Source organism: Amborella trichopoda, chromosome 1 (assembly GCF_054954075.1).
Source record: "Amborella trichopoda isolate Santa Cruz 75 chromosome 1, AtrichopodaSantaCruz75HAP2 v2.0, whole genome shotgun sequence".
NCBI classification, from domain to species: domain Eukaryota; kingdom Viridiplantae; phylum Streptophyta; class Magnoliopsida; order Amborellales; family Amborellaceae; genus Amborella; species Amborella trichopoda.
This window is the reverse complement of record NC_142336.1, coordinates 17,828,697-17,846,196: the sequence shown is the minus strand read 5'-3', so window position 1 is coordinate 17,846,196 and position 17,500 is coordinate 17,828,697. Positions and strand designations below refer to the sequence as shown.

General features: G+C 60.0%; 1 pseudogene; it reads right to left on the bottom strand.

The window, feature by feature from the left end:
* The window catches only part of LOC148783640 (uncharacterized), a 20,913-nt pseudogene extending 5,054 nt beyond the window's left edge, over positions 1 to 15,859 (bottom strand).
* Positions 15,860 to 17,500: the final 1,641 nt, after the last annotated feature.

Genomic DNA, 17,500 nt, shown 5'->3' with positions numbered 1-17,500 from the left:
CCCGATGCCCGCCGACCATGGTGCGTGGGTCTTCCTAGCTCGGGCATCCCGCCGAGGCCCCATGCCTTCGGCCTTGCCTGTGGTGATGCACCCAGGCAGGCATCGCGGTGCAACCAGGTGGTGGGGGTAGTGCACGGGGGGACCGTATGCCAGTTCTGCCCCATCAGGTGCCACCCAGGAAATTCTCGTGTTTTAAGCCTTAAAACATACTTGAGGGGGATGGGGAGGCCCCCTCAAGTTGCCTTCGATGGACCCGTCTCGAGCCGCCCCTCCCCGAGTCCCGTCGTCCGTCCACCCGCGACCCGCTATGACCCATCTCAGCACCCCGTGGCCGGACCGGGAGCCGCAAAACGGCCATAAAAAAACCGCGCGCGCACACGCGCGCGCGCACGCACGCGACGCGCAAAGCGCACACGGCACACGGCACTTAGGCACTTAGGCACGACGCACGCACGCGCGCACCGCGGTGGGTTCACCGAGCTCGAGTCTGCCCACAACCCGCAGTCCACCGCGGGGACCTCGACCCACACGGCGCGGGTGCGCCATGCTCGGGCTAGCCGGAGGCACTCGCGGCACGGTGGGACTCGACGCCCAACCCGATGCCCGCCGACCATGGTGCGTGGGTCTTCCTAGCTCGGGCATCCCGCCGAGGCCCCATGCCTTCGGCCTTGCGTGTGGTGATGCACCCAGGCAGGCATCGCGGTGCAACCAGGTGGTGGGGGTAGTGCACGGGGGGACCGTATGCCAGTTCTGCCCCATCAGGTGCCACCCAGGAAATTCTCGTGTTTTAAGCCTTAAAACATACTTGAGGGGGATGGGGAGGCCCCCTCAAGTTGCCTTCGATGGACCCGTCTCGAGCCGCCCCTCCCCGAGTCCCGTCGTCCGTCCACCCGCGGCCCACTCGGGCTAGCCGGAGGCACTCGCGGCACGGTGGGACTCGACGCCCAACTCGATTCCCCTTCAGACATACCGCGTGGGTCTGCCCTAGCACACCCCGGTGCCCCTTCAGGCATACTACGTGGGTCTGCCCAGCCAGTCAGGCTGTACTCCTTCGCGACGCCTTTTGCCTTGACAATCACCTCGGTGCCCAACTTGCAAACTACGTGGGTGTGTCTTGATGGGGCAACCCGTAAGCCTCCGCGGCACCGTGTGCCTAGGCGCTCACCGCGGAGCCCTCAACCCATACGGTAATGTTGCGCCCTTCCTCAGCAGACTTGTGGTCCCTCGATGCGTTTCGCCGAGGCAAACAGCTTAGTGCTCACCACGCATACTGCATGGGTGTGCCTTGCCTCGACTGACTTGTATGTCGTGGACGCATTGTGCCCAGGCGCTCGGCTTAGTGCTCACCACCCATACTGCGCGGGTGTTCTCATCTCGGGCAACCTGGAGGCCATTGTTGCGTTGTGCCTAGGCACACACCTTGGTGCACGTATGGCATATTGCTTGGGTGTGCCTAGCTCGGCGACTGACAGGCCCTCGCGATGCCGTGTACCTAGGTGCACACCTCGGTGTCCACCAGGCAAACTGTGCTGGTGTACCTTGCTCGGGCTACGCTTATGCCATCGTTGCACCATGTGCCTAGGTGCACACCATGGAGCCCTCAACCCATGCTACGTGGTTTTGCCTAGCTCGTTCATCCCACCGGCCCTGGAGCCTCCTTGCCTTCAACCTTGCGTGTGGTGGTGATGCACTCCAAGATGCAACATTGTGCACTGAGGTGGTTTGGGTCGTGTTGAGGCCAAATATATGCTAGTTTGACCCCCAACAGGTGTCACTCAGGAATGTCTGTTGTTTTAAGCCATGAAACATAATTGGGAAGGGTGGGAAACAGGTTGGGACGAGGCTGAGGTATGTGATTTGTGCTAGGCATGCTGCCTAGATGTGCTCTGTTAAGTCGCACAGCTCGTCGCCACGTGCATAGGAGCACACCTCGCTGCCCACCTGGCAAACTGCGTGGTTGTGCCTTGTTCGGGCAACCTGCAAGCCATCACGTCGCCGTGTGCCTAGGCGCACACGATGAAGAGCTCAACCCAAACTACGTAAGGTTGCCTTGTTCGGGCCGACCTATGGACCCTAGATGCGCTGTTCCATGACGCACACCTCAGTGCCCACCTGGCATACCTCGCCGGTGTTCTCAGCTCAGGCAACCCGTTGGCCTTCATCCCACCGAGAGCCTAGGTACACACCTCGGTGACCACCAGGCAAACTGCGTGGGTGTGCCTAGCCAGTCAGCCCGTACTCCTTCGCGATGCCTTTTGCCTAGCGGCACACCTTGGTGCCCTTCAGGCAAACTGCGTGGGTGTGCCTTGATGGGGCAACCCGTATGCCTCCGTGGCACGGAAGGCAAACTGCGTGGGTGTGCCTTGATGGGGCAACCCGTATGCCTCCGTGGCACCTTGTGCCTAAGCACACACCGCGGATCCCTCAACCCATACTGCAATGTTGTGCCTTACGTCAGTAGACTTGTGGTCCCTCGTTGCGTTGCGCCGAGGCAAACAGCTTAGTGCTCACCACGCATACTGCATGGGTGTGCATTGCCTCGGCTGACTTGTATGCCGTGGACGCATTGTGCCCAGGCGCTGTGCGTAGTGCTCACCACCCATGCCGATTGGGTGTTCTCATCTCGGGCAACCTGGAGCCCATTGTTGCGTTCTGCCTAGCCACACACCATAGTGCACACATGGCATACTGCTTGGGTGTGCTTAGCTCGGCGACCGGCAGGCCCTCCCGACGTCGTGTACCTAGGTTCACACCTCGGTGTCCACCAGGCAAACTGTGCAGGTCTGCCTTGCTCGGGCTACTCGAATGCCATCTTGGCACCGTGTGCCTAGGTGCACACCATGGAGCTTTCAACCCATCTTGCGTGGGTTTGCCTAGCTCGTTCGTCCCACCTGCCCTCTAGGCTCCCTGCCTTCAACCTTGCGTGTGGTGGTGATGCACTCCAGGATGCAACATTGTGCACTGAGGTGGCTTGGGTCGTGTTGAGGCCAAATGTATGCTAGTTTGACCCCCACCAGAAGTCACTCAGGAATGTCTGGTGTTTTAAGCTATGAAACATAATTGGGAAGGGTGGGCAACAGGTTGGGACGAGGCTGAGGTATGTGATTTGAGCTAGGCGTGCTGCCAATGCGTGGGTGTGTCCTTCTCTTGCTTACCTGTGGACCCTCGATGCGCTCTGTCAAGTCGCACAGCTCGTCGCCACGTGCATAAGAGCACACCTCGCTGCCCCCCTGGCAAACTGCGTGGTTGTGCCTTGCTCGGGCAAACCTCAAGCCATCACGTCGCCGTGTGCCTAGGCACACACGATGAAGCCCTCAACCTAAACTTCGTGGGGTTGCCTTGTTCGGGCTGACCTATGGACCCTAGATGCGCTGTTCCATGACGCACACCTCAGTGCCCACCTGGCATACCTCGCGGGTGTTTTCAGCTCAGGCAACCCGTTGGCCTTCATCCCACCGAGGGCCTAGGCACACACCTCGGTGACCACCAGGCATACTGAGTGGGTGTGCCTGGCCGGTCAGCCCGTACTCCTTCGCGATGCCTTTTGCCTTGGCGCACACCTTGGTGCCCACCTGGCGAACTGCGTGGGTGAGCCTTGCTGGGGCAACCCGTATGCCTCCGCGGCACCCTGTGCCTAGGCACACACCACGGATCCCTCAACCCATACTGCAATGTTGTGCCTCACGTCAGCAGACTTGTGGTCCCTCGATGCGTTGCGCCAAGGCAAACAGCTTAGTGCTCACCACGCATACTGCCTGGGTGTGCCTTGCCTCGGCTGACTTGTATGCCGGGTACGCATTGTGCCCAGGCGCTCGGCTCGGTGCTCACCACCCATACCGAGCGGGTGTTCTCATCTCGGGCAACCTGGAGCCCATCGTTGCGTTGTGCCTAGCCACACACCTTAGTGCACACATGGCATACTGCTTGGGTGTGCTTAGCTCGGCGACCGGCAGGCCCTCTCGATGCCGTGTACCTAGGTGCACACCTCGGTGTCCACCAGGCAAACTGTGCAGGTGTGCCTTGCTCGGGCTACGCGAATGCCATCTTGGCACCGTGTGCCTAGGTGCACACCATGGAGCTTTCAACCCATCTTGCGTGGGTTTGCCTAGCTCGTTCGTCCCACCTGCCCTCTAGGCTCCCTGCCTTCAACCTTGCGTGTGGTGGTGATGCACTCCAGGATGCAACATTGTGCACTGAGGTGGCTTGGGTCGTGTTGAGGCCAAATGTATGCTAGTTTGACCCCCACCAGAAGTCACTCAGGAATGTCTGGTGTTTTAAGCTATGAAACATAATTGGGAAGGGTGGGCAACAGGTTGGGACGAGGCTGAGGTATGTGATTTGAGCTAGGCGTGCTGCCAATGCGTGGGTGTGTCCTTCTCTGGCTTACCTGTGGACCCTCGATGCGCTCTGTCAAGTCGCACAGCTCGTCCCCACGTGCATAAGAGCACACCTCGCTGCCCCCCTGGCAAACTGCGTGGTTGTGCCTTGCTCGGGCAAACTTCAAGCCATCACGTCGCCGTGTGCCTAGGCACACACGATGAAGCCCCCAACCTAAACTTCGTGGGGTTGCCTTGTTCGGGCTGACCTATGGACCCTAGATGCGCTGTTCCATGACGCACACCTCAGTGCCCACCTGGCATACCTCGCGGGTGTTTTCAGCTCAGGCAACCCGTTGGCCTTCATCCCACCGAGGGCCTAGGCACACACCTCGGTGACCACCAGGCATACTGAGTGGGTGTGCCTGGCCGGTCAGCCCGTACTCCTTCGCGATGCCTTTTGCCTTGGCGCACACCTTGGTGCCCACCTGGCGAACTGCGTGGGTGAGCCTTGCTGGGGCAACCCGTATGCCTCCGCGGCACCCTGTGCCTAGGCACACACCACGGATCCCTCAACCCATACTGCAATGTTGTGCCTCACGTCAGCAGACTTGTGGTCCCTCGATGCGTTGCGCCAAGGCAAACAGCTTAGTGCTCACCACGCCTACTGCCTGGGTGTGCCTTGCCTCGGCTGACTTGTATGCCGGGTACGCATTGTGCCCAGGCGCTCGGCTCGGTGCTCACCACCCATACCGAGCGGGTGTTCTCATCTCGGGCAACCTGGAGCCCATCGTTGCGTTGTGCCTAGCCACACACCTTAGTGCACACATGGCATACTGCTTGGGTGTGCTTAGCTCGGCGACCGGCAGGCCCTCTCGATGCCGTGTACCTAGGTGCACACCTCGGTGTCCACCAGGCAAACTGTGCAGGTGTGCCTTGCTCGGGCTACGCGAATGCCATCTTGGCACCGTGTGCCTAGGTGCACACCATGGAGCTTTCAACCCATCTTGCGTGGGTTTGCCTAGCTCGTTCGTCCCACCTGCCCTCTAGGCTCCCTGCCTTCAACCTTGCGTGTGGTGGTGATGCACTCCAGGATGCAACATTGTGCACTGAGGTGGCTTGGGTCGTGTTGAGGCCAAATGTATGCTAGTTTGACCCCCACCAGAAGTCACTCAGGAATGTCTGGGGTTTTAAGCTATGAAACATAATTGGGAAGGGTGGGCAACAGGTTGGGACGAGGCTGAGGTATGTGATTTGAGCTAGGCGTGCTGCCAATGCGTGGGTGTGTCCTTCTCTGGCTTACCTGTGGACCCTCGATGCGCTCTGTCAAGTCGCACAGCTCGTCCCCACGTGCATAAGAGCACACCTCGCTGCCCCCCTGGCAAACTGCGTGGTTGTGCCTTGCTCGGGCAAACTTCAAGCCATCACGTCGCCGTGTGCCTAGGCACACACGATGAAGCCCCCAACCTAAACTTCGTGGGGTCGCCTTGTTCGGGCTGACCAATGGACCCTAGATGCGCTGTTCCATGACGCACACCTCAGTGCCCACCTGGCATACCTCGCGGGTGTTTTCAGCTCAGGCAACCCGTTGGCCTTCATCCCACCGAGGGCCTAGGCACACACCTCGGTGACCACCAGGCATACTGAGTGGGTGTGCCTGGCCGGTCAGCCCGTACTCCTTCGCGATGCCTTTTGCCTTGGCGCACACCTTGGTGCCCACCTGGCGAACTGCGTGGGTGAGCCTTGCTGGGGCAACCCGTATGCCTCCGCGGCACCCTGTGCCTAGGCACACACCACGGATCCCTCAACCCATACTGCAATGTTGTGCCTCACGTCAGCAGACTTGTGGTCCCTCGATGCGTTGCGCCAAGGCAAACAGCTTAGTGCTCACCACGCATACTGCCTGGGTGTGCCTTGCCTCGGCTGACTTGTATGCCGGGTACGCATTGTGCCCAGGCGCTCGGCTCGGTGCTCACCACCCATACCGAGCGGGTGTTCTCATCTCGGGCAACCTGGAGCCCATCGTTGCGTTGTGCCTAGCCACACACCTTAGTGCACACATGGCATACTGCTTGGGTGTGCTTAGCTCGGCGACCGGCAGGCCCTCTCGATGCCGTGTACCTAGGTGCACACCTCGGTGTCCACCAGGCAAACTGTGCAGGTGTGCCTTGCTCGGGCTACGCGAATGCCATCTTGGCACCGTGTGCCTAGGTGCACACCATGGAGCTTTCAACCCATCTTGCGTGGGTTTGCCTAGCTCGTTCGTCCCACCTGCCCTCTAGGCTCCCTGCCTTCAACCTTGCGTGTGGTGGTGATGCACTCCAGGATGCAACATTGTGCACTGAGGTGGCTTGGGTCTTGTTGAGGCCAAATGTATGCTAGTTTGACCCCCACCAGAAGTCACTCAGGAAAGTCTGGCGTTTTAAGCTATGAAACATAATTGGGAAGGGTGGGCAACAGGTTGGGACGAGGCTGAGGTATGTGATTTGAGCTAGGCGTGCTGCCAATGCGTGGGTGTGTCCTTCTCTGGCTTACCTGTGGACCCTCGATGCGCTCTGTCAAGTCGCACAGCTCGTCCCCACGTGCATAAGAGCACACCTCGCTGCCCCCCTGGCAAACTGCGTGGTTGTGCCTTGCTCGGGCAAACTTCAAGCCATCACGTCGCCGTGTGCCTAGGCACACACGATGAAGCCCCCAACCTAAACTTCGTGGGGTTGCCTTGTTCGGGCTGACCTATGGACCCTAGATGCGCTGTTCCATGACGCACACCTCAGTGCCCACCTGGCATACCTCGCGGGTGTTTTCAGCTCAGGCAACCCGTTGGCCTTCATCCCACCGAGGGCCTAGGCACACACCTCGGTGACCACCAGGCATACTGAGTGGGTGTGCCTGGCCGGTCAGCCCGTACTCCTTCGCGATGCCTATTGCCTTGGCGCACACCTTGGTGCCCACCTGGCGAACTGCGTGGGTGAGCCTTGCTGGGGCAACCCGTATGCCTCCGCGGCACCCTGTGCCTAGGCACACACCACGGATCCCTTAACCCATACTGCAATGTTGTGCCTCACGTCAGCAGACTTGTGGTCCCTCGATGCGTTGCGCCAAGGCAAACAGCTTAGTGCTCACCACGCATACTGCCTGGGTGTGCCTTGCCTCGGCTGACTTGTATGCCGGGTACGCATTGTGCCCAGGCGCTCGGCTCGGTGCTCACCACCCATACCGAGCGGGTGTTCTCATCTCGGGCAACCTGGAGCCCATCGTTGCGTTGTGCCTAGCCACACACCTTAGTGCACACATGGCATACTGCTTGGGTGTGCTTAGCTCGGCGACCGGCAGGCCCTCTCGATGCCGTGTACCTAGGTGCACACCTCGGTGTCCACCAGGCAAACTGTGCAGGTGTGCCTTGCTCGGGCTACGCGAATGCCATCTTGGCACCGTGTGCCTAGGTGCACACCATGGAGCTTTCAACCCATCTTGCGTGGGTTTGCCTAGCTCGTTCGTCCCACCTGCCCTCTAGGCTCCCTGCCTTCAACCTTGCGTGTGGTGGTGATGCACTCCAGGATGCAACATTGTGCACTGAGGTGGCTTGGGTCGTGTTGAGGCCAAATGTATGCTAGTTTGACCCCCACCAGAAGTCACTCAGGAAAGTCTGGTGTTTTAAGCTATGAAACATAATTGGGAAGGGTGGGCAACAGGTTGGGACGAGGCTGAGGTATGTGATTTGAGCTAGGCGTGCTGCCAAAGCGTGGGTCTGGCCCGCTCTGGCTTACCTGTGGACCCTCGATGCGCTCTGTCAAGTCGCACAGCTCGTTGCCCACCTGGCAAACTGCGTGGTTGTGCCTTGCTCGGGCAACCTGCAAGCCATCACGTCGTCGTGTGCCTAGGCGCTCACGATGAAGCCCTCCACCCAAACTTCGTGGGGTTGCCTTGTTCGGGCTGACCTATGGACCCTAGATGCGTTGTTCCATGACGCACACCTCAGTGCCCACCTGGCATACCTCGCGGGTGTTCTCAGCTCAGGCAAACCGTTGGCTTTCATCCCACCGAGGGCCTAAGCACACACCTCGGTGACCACCAGGCAAACTGTGTGGGTGTGCCTAGGCGGTCAGCCCGTACTCCTTCGCGATGCCTAGGCGCACACCTTGGTGCCCACCCGGCGAATGGCGTGGGTGTGCCTTGATGGGGCAACCCGTATGCCTTTGCGGCACCTTGTGCCTCGACGCACACCGCGGATCCCTCAACCCACACAGCAATGTTGTGCCTTACGTCAGCAGACTTGTGGTCCCTCGATGCGTTGCGCCGAGGCAAACAGCTTAGTGCTCACCACGCATACTGCATGGGTTTGCCTTGCCTCGGCTGACTCTTATGCCGTGGACGCATTGTGCCCAGGCGCTCGGCTTTAGTGCTCACCACCCATACCGAGCGGGTGTTCTCATCTCGAGCAACCTGGATCCCTTCGTTGCGTTGTGCCTAGCCACACACCTTAGTGCACACATGGCATACTGCTTGGGTGTGCTTAGCTCGGCGACCGGCAGGCCCTCCCGATGCCGTGTACCTAGGTGCACACCTCGGTGTCCACCAGGCAAACTGTGCAGGTGTGCCTTGCTCGGGCTACGCGAATGCCATCTTGGCACCGTGTGCCTAGGTGCACACCATGGAGCCTTCAACCCATGTTGCGTTGGTTTGCCTAGCCCGTTCGTCCCACCCCCCCTCGAGGCTCCCTGCCTTCAACCTTGCTTGTGGTGGTGATGCACTCCAGGATGCAACGTTGTGCACTGAGTTGGCTTGGGTCGTGTTGAGGCCAAACGTATGCTAGTTTGACCCCCAACGGGTGTCACTCAGGAATGTCTGGTGTTTTAAGCCGTGAAACATAATTGGGAAGGGTGGGCAAACAGGTTGGGACGAGGCTGAGGTATGTGATTTGTGCTTGGCGTGCTGCCAAAGCATGGGTGCGGCCTGCTTTGGCTTTACCGTGGACCCACGATGCGCTCTGTCATGTCGCACAGCTCGACGCCACGTGCCTAGGAGCACACCTAGCTGCCCACCAGGCAAACTGCGTGGTTGTGCCTTGCTCGGGGAACCCGCAAGCCATCACGTCGCCGTGTGCCTAGGCGCAATGGACGAAGCCCTCAACCCATACTGCGTGGGGTTGCCTTGTTCGGGCTGACCCGTGGACCCTAGATGCCTTGTTCCATGGCTCACACCTCGGTGCTCTCCTGGCATACCTCGCGGGTGTTCCCAGCTCAGGCAAACCGTTGGCCTTCATCCCACCGAGGGCCTAGGCACACACCACGGTGACCACCAGGCACACTGCGTGGGTGTGCCTAGGCGGTCAGCCCGTACTCCTTCGCGATGCCTAGGCGCACACCTTGGTGCCCACCTGGCGAATGGCGTGGGTGTGCCTTCATGGGGCAACCCGTATGCCTCCGCCGCACCTTGTGCCTCGGCGCACACCGCGGATCCCTCGACCCATACTGCAATGCTGTGCCTCACGTCAGCAGACTTGTGGTCCCTCGATGCGTTGCGCCGAGGCAAACAGCTTAGTGCTCACCACACGTACTGCATGGGTGTGCCTTGCCTCGGCTGACTTGTATGCCGTGGACGCATTGTGCCCAGGCGCTCGGCTCAGTGCTCACCACCCATACCGAGCGGGTGTTCTCATCTCGGGCAACCTGGAGCCCATCGTTCCGTTGTGCCTAGCCACACACCTTAGTCCACACATGGCATACTTGCTTGGGTGTGCTTAGCTCGGCGACCGGCAGGCCCTCTCGATGCCGTGTACCTAGGTGCACACCTCGGTGTACACCAGGCAAACTGTGCAGGTGTGCCTTGCTCTGGCTACGCGAACGCCATCTTGGCACCGTGTGCCTAGGTGCACACCATGGAGCCTTCAACCCATGTTGCGTTGGTTTGCCTAGCCCGTTCGTCCCACCCCCCCTCGAGGCTCCCTGCCTTCAACCTTGCTTGTGGTGGTGATGCACTCCAGGATGCAACGTTGTGCACCGAGTTGGCTTGGGTCGTGTTGAGGCCAAACGTATGCTAGTTTGACCCCCAACGGGTGTCACTCAGGAATGCCTGGTGTTTTAAGCCATGAAACATAATTGGGAAGGGTGGGCAAACAGGTCGGGACGAGGCTGAGGTATGTGATTTGTGCTTGGCGTGCTGCCAAAGCATGGGTGCGGCCTGCTTTGGCTTTACCGTGGACCCACGATGCGCTCCGTCATGTCGCACAGCTCGACGCCACGTGCCTAGGAGCACACCTAGCTGCCCACCAGTCAAACTGCGTGGTTGTGCCTTGCTCGTGCAACCCGCAAGGCATCACGTCGCCGTGTGCCTAGTCGCACACGACGAAGCTCTCAACCCATACTGCGTGGGGTGGCCTTGTTCGGGCTGACCCGTGGACCCTAGATGCCTTGTTCCATGGCTCACACCTCGGTGCTCTCCTGGCATACCTCGCGGGTGTTCCCGGCTCAGGCAAACTGTTGGCCTTCATCCCACCGTGGGTCTAAGCACACACCTCGGTGCCCACCAGGCATACCGCGTGGGTTTTCCCAGCCGGTCAGCCCGTACTATCGCGACGCCTTTTGCCTTTGCGAACACCTCGGTGCCCAATTGGCAAACTTCGTGGGTGTGTCTTGATGGGGCATCCCGTGTGCCTTCGCGGCACCGTGTGCCTTGGCCCACACAGCGGAGCCCTCAACCCATACTGCAATGTTGTGCCTTACCTCAGCAGACTTGTGGTCCCTCGATGCGTTGTGCCGAGGCAAACAGCTTAGTGCTCACAACGCATACTGCGCGGGTGTGCCTTGCCTCGGCTGACTTGTGGACCGTCAACGCGTTGGGCACAAGCGCCGAGCTAAGTGTTCACCACCCATACCGCGCGGGAGTTCTTATCTCGGGCAACCTGGAGCCTATTGTTGCGTTGTGCCTAGCCACACACCATAGTTCACACGTCTTACTGCTTGGGTGTGTTTAGCTCGGCGACCGGCAGGCCCTCTCGATGCCGTGTACCTAGGTGCACACCTCGTTGTCCACCAGGCAAACTGTGCAGGTGTGCCTTGCTCGGGCTACGCGAATGCCATCGTGGCACCGTTTGCCTAGGTGCACACCATGGAGCCTTCAACCCATGTTGCGTGGGTTTGCCTAGCTCGTTCATCCTACCTGCCATCGAGGCTCCCTGCCTTCAACCTTGCGCGTGGTGGTGATGCACTGTATGATGCAATATTGTGCACTGAAGTGGCTTGGGTAGTGATGAGGCCAACTGTATGCCAGTATGACCCCCAACAGGTGTCACTCAGGAATATCTGGTGCTTTAAGCCATGAAACATAATTGGGAAGGGTGGGAAACAGGTTGGGACGAGGCTGAGGTATGTGATTTGTGCTAGGCATGCTGCGAAAGCGTGGTTGTGGCCTGTTTTGGCTTGACCGTGGACCCACGATGCGCTCTGTCATGTCGCACAGCTCGACGCCACGTGCCTAGGAGCACACCTAGCTGCCCACCAGGAAAACTGCGTGGTTGTGCCTTGCTCGGGCAAGCCGCAAGCCATCACGTCGCCGTGTGCCTAGGCTTACACGACGAGGCCCACAACCCGTACTGCGTTGGGTTGCCTTGCTCTGGCCGACCCATGCACCCTAGACGCGCTATGCCGTGGCGCACACCTCGTTGCCCGGGTGGCATACCTCGCGGGTGTTCCCAGCTCAGGCAACCCGTTGGCCTTCATCCCACCGTGGGCGTAGGCACACACCTCGGTGCCCACCATGCATACTGCGTGGGTGTGCCTAGCCGGTCAGCCCGTACTCCTTCGCGATGCCATATGCCTAGGCGCACACCTCGGTGCCCACCTGGCAAACTGCGTGGGTGTGTCTTGATAGGGCAACCCCTACGCCTCCGCGGCACCGTGTGCCTAGGCGCACACCGCGGAGCCCTCAACCCATACTGCAATGTTGTGCCTTACCACGGCAGACTTGTGGTCCCTCGATGCATTGTGTCGAGTCAAACAGCTTATTGATCACCACGCATACTGCACGTGTGTGCCTCGCCTCGGTTGACTTGTGGACCGTCGACGCTTTGTGCCTAGTCGCACAACTTAGTGCTCACCACCCATACCGCGCGGGTGTTCCCTGCTCTGGCAAGCTCGAGCCCATTGTTGCGTTGTGCCTAGCCACACGCCTTGGTGCACACATGTCATACTCCTTGGGTGTGCTTAGCTCGGCGACCGGCAGGTCCTCGCCATGTCGTGTACCTAGGTGCACAGCTCGGTGTCCGGTAAACTGGGCAGGTGCGCCTTACTCGGGCCACGCGTTTGCCATCGTGGCGCCTTGTGCCTAGGTGCACACAATGGAGCCCTCATCCCATGCTGCGTGGGTTTTGCCTAGCTCGTTCATCCCACCGGCCCTCGAGGTTCCTTGCCTTCAACCTTGCGTGTGGTGGTGATGCACTCTAGGATGCAACATTGTTCACTGAAGCGGCTTGGGTCGTGATGTGGCCAAATGTATGCTAGTTTGACCCCCAACAGGTGTCCCTCAGGAATGTCTGGTGTTTTAAGCCATGAAACATTATTGGGAAGGGTGGGAAACGACAGGTTGGGACGAGGCTGAGGTATGTGATTTGCGCTAGGCTTGATGCTAAAGCGTGGGTGTGGCCTGCTCTGGCTTACCCGTGGACCCTCTATGCGCTCTGTCATGTCGCACAGCTCGACCCCAAGTGCCTTAGGAGAAAACCTCGCTGCCCACCAGGCAAACTGCGTGGTTGTGCCTTTCTCGGGCAACCCGCAAGCCATCACGTCGCCGTGTGCCTAGGCGTACACGACGAAGCCCTCAACCCATACTGCGTTGGGTTGCCTTGCTCTGGCCGACCCATGCACCCTAGACGCGCTATTCCATGGCGCACACCTCGGTGCCCACGTGGCATACCTCGCGGGTGTTCCCAGCGCAGGCAACCCGTTGGCCTTCATCCCACCTCGGGCCTAGGCACCCACCTCGGTTCCGACCAGGCATACTGCGTGGGTGTGCCTAGCGGGTCAGCCCGTACTCCTTCGCGACGCCCTTTGCCTAGGCGCACACCTCGGTGCCCACCTGGCAAACTGCGCGGGTGTGTCTTGATAGGGCGACCCGTACGCCTCCGCGGCACCGTGTGCCTATGCGCACACCGCGGAGCCCTCAACCCATACTGCAATGTTGTGCCTTACCTCGGCAGATTTGTGGTCCCTCCATGCATTGTGCCGAGGCAAACAGCTTATTGCTCACCACGCATACTGCACGTGTGTGCCTCGCCTCGGCTGACTTGTGGACCGTCGACCCATTTTGCCTAGGCGCACATGTTAGTGCTCACCACCCATACCGCGCGGGTGTTCCCAGCTCCGGCAACCTGGAGCCCATTGTTGCGTTGTGCATAGGCACACCGCTTGGTGCACACATGGCATACTGCTTGGGTGTGCCTTGCTCGGCGCCCGATAGGCCCTCGCGATGCCGTGTACTTAGGTGCACACCTCCGTGCCCACCAGGCAAACTGTGCTGTTGTGCCTTGCTCGGGCTACGAGTAGAGGCCAACGTGGCACAGTGTGCCCAGGTGCACACCATGGAGCCCTCAACCCATGCTGCGTGGGTTTGCCTTGCTCATTCATCCCACCGGCCCTCGAGGGTTCCCTGCCTTCAACCTTGAGTGTGGTGGTGATGCACCCTAGGATGCAACATTATGCACTGAAGTGGCTGGGGTCGTGATGAGGCCAAATGTATGCCAGTTTGACCCCCAACAGGTATTGCTCAGGAATGTCCGGTGTTTTAAGCCATGAAACATAATTGGGAAGGGTGGGCAACAGGTTGGGACGAGGCTGAGTTATGTGATTTGTGTTAGGCGTGCTGCCAAAGCGTGGTTGTGGGCTGCTCTGGCTTACCCGTGGACCCTCGATGCGCTCAGTCAAGTCGCACAGCTCGACGCCACGTGCCTAGGAGCACACCTCGCTACCCACCAGGCAAACTGCGTGGTTTGGCCTTGCTCGGGCAACCCGCAAGCCATCACGTCGCCGTGGTGCCTAGGCGCACACGACGAAGCTCTCAACCCATACTGCGTGGGGTTGCCTTGCTCGGGCTGACCCGTGGACCCTAGATGCGCTGTTCCAAGGCGCACACCTCGGTGCCCACCTGGCATTCCTCGTGGGTGTTCCCAGCTCAGGCAACCCGTTGGCCTTCATCCCACCGTGGGCCTAGGCACGCACCTCGGTGCCCACCAGGCATACTGCGTGGGTGTGCCTAGCCGGTCAGCCCGTTCTCCTTCGCGACCCCGTTTGCCTAGGCGCATACCTCGGTGTCCACCTTGCAAACTGCGTGGGTGTGACTTGATGGGGCAACCCTCACGCCTCCGCGGCGCCGTGGTCCTAGGCGCACACCGCGGAGCCCTCATCCCATACTCCAATGGTTTTCCTTACCTCGGCTGACTTGTGGTCCCTCGATGCGTTGTGCCGAGGCACATAACTTAGTGCTCACGACGCATACTGCACGGGTGTGCCTCGTCTCGGCGTACTTGTGGACCGTTGATGCATTGTGCCTAGGCGCACAGCTTAATGCTCGCCACCCATACCGCGCGGGTGTTCCCAGCTCGGGCAACTTGGAGGCCCTTGTTTCGTTGTGCCTAGGCACCCACCTGCGAGCACACCAGGCGTACATTTTGGGTGTCCCTATCTCGGCGACCGGCAGGGCTTCACGATGCCGTGTACCTAGGTGCACACCTCGGCGTCCACCAGCAAAACTGTGCGGGTTTGCCTTGCTCGGGCTACGCGTAGGCCAACGTGGCACCGTGTGCCTAGGTGCACACAATGGGGCCCTCAACATATGCTGCGTGGGTTTGCATTGCTCGTTCATCCCGCCGGCCCTCGAGGCTCCTTGCCTTCAACCTTTCGTGTGGTGGTGAGGCACCCAAGGATGCAACATTGTGCATTTAGGTGGTATGGGTCGTGATGAGGCCAGATGTGGGTTAGTTTGACACCCAACAGGTGTCACTCAGGAATGTCAGGTGTTTTAAGCCATGAAACATAATTGGGAAGGTTGGGCACCAGGTTGGGACGAGGCTGAGGTACGTGATTTGGGTAAGGCGTCATGCCAACGCGTCGGTGTGGGCCTGCTTTGGCTGACCCGTAGACCATCGATGTGTTCTGCCTAGTCGCACACCTCGGTGCTCGCCACCCATGCCACGTGGTTGTGCCAAGCTCGTTCAACCCGTTGGCACTCACAGCGAGGTGCCTAGGCGCGCTACTCGTTTCCCTCCAGGCTCATACTGCTTGGTTGTGCTTTTCCTGGGATGACTCGTGGACACTCCATGCGCTGTGCTTAGGCGCACACCTCTGTGCTCACCACTCAGCCGTCAACCCTTTCAGCGTGGGTGTGCCTACCCTTACTGCGTGGGTGCTTCCAGCTCGTTCAGCTCTGTAGGCACTCGTGGCGCTGTGCCTAGTTAGCCAGATAGGTGCTCACCTGGCATACTGCTTGGGTCTGCCTTTCTCGCCCACCAGTGGGCTCTCGTGACGCCGTGTGCCCAGGGGCCCTCGATCCATGGTGCGTTGGTGTGCTCTGCTCGGGCATCTCACCGGCCCTCGAGCCCCGCTGCTTTCAATCGTGCGTGTGGTGATGCGTCGTGCCTTGACGCGCACCCGGTTGCCCCCTACCCAAGACGTGTGCGTAATGCCCCGGGCACTCGCGACACCGTGCGTAGACGCGTACCTCGGTGCCCACCATCCACGCCACACATTGCACCGTGGTGTGCTCCGGGCCGTCCCATCCCACCTCGCCAGCTATTCCGATGCACTAGGACGACGCGCCCAGACCGTCTTATGGGCCAGGACGGGCAGTGCAGGAGCTTGAGTTCCAATGCTCCACCGTGTGTTTGCCCCCGGAAAGCTGATTTGGGCGCGCACGTCGTTGTGCACTGGGCATGGTGGTGTGGTGGGATGGGTTTGCCCCTTAGGAAAACATTTGTGTGCTAGTTTCGGTGGAATGGCGGCCACTCTTGAATTTCTCATGTTTTAAGCTATCAAACATACTTGGGGAGAGTCGGAACCAGGTAAACGTATGCGTCTCCCTCCCTCCCCTTGAACGCATGCAAACAATTGTAGGGAATGAAGGTCGACCTCCATGTGGATCCGATCTGCGAGGCAGCAGGATGACGGTGTGCTTCCGGGTGCGGCTAGGGAAGCTATCTCGACTGCTGTACATCCGCGTCTTAGATGCGATATACCGCCCGAAGCAGCCGGAAGAAGTCCTGCTTCCCTCCTTGACACGATCCGCTCTGGATGACGGTGGGGTGGCAGTCCCGAGGTTGCGCCGTTGCGTCCGTGGCGCAATATGGCACCATGTGCATTGTCCCGATCGAAGAGTTTGGGCAGTGGACGACGGTTTCCCTTTGCACCGATCCTAGTGCTGTGCGCTGGGCGAGGAGGTGGGGATGTCCCGACACTGCGTCGTCGTGTCTCTAAGACATGATATGGCACCAACAATTGCAGCCAGATGAAGTCCTGCTTCCGTTCCTGACATGACTCCCCTCCGGATGATGGCGGGGTTGCAGGCCTGAGGCTGCGCCGTTGCGCCCCTGGCGCAATATGGCATGTCCCGATCTAAGGGCTCTGGCAGTGGATGACGGTCGTCTCGCCACCGGACATGATTCGCGTCTGGGTGATGGTGGTTGGGATGTCCGGACGCTGCGCCGTTGCGTCACGAACGCGAAATGGCCCAACCATGGCAGCAAAGATGAAGTCCTGCTTCCGTCCTTGACATGACCCTCTCTGGATGATGGATGATGGTGGGGTTGCAGGCCTGAGGCTGCGCCGTTGCGTCCCTGGCGCAATATGGCATGTCCCGATATCAGAGCTTTTGACAGTGGATGACGATCGTCTCGCCACCGGACATGATTCGCGTCTGGGTGATGGTGGCTGGGATGTCCGGACGCTGCGCCGTTGCTTCACAAACGCGGTATGGCCCAACCGTGGCGGCAAAGATGAAGTCCTGCTTCCCTCCTTGACATGACCCTCTCTGGGTGATGGATGATGGTGGGGTTGCAGGCCTGAGGCTGCGCCGTTGCGCCCCTGGCGCAATATGGCATGTCCCGATCCGAGAGCTTTGGCGGTGGATGACGGTCGTCTCGCCACCGGTCACGATTCGTGTCCGGGTGATGGTGGCTGGGATGTCCGGACGCTGCGCCG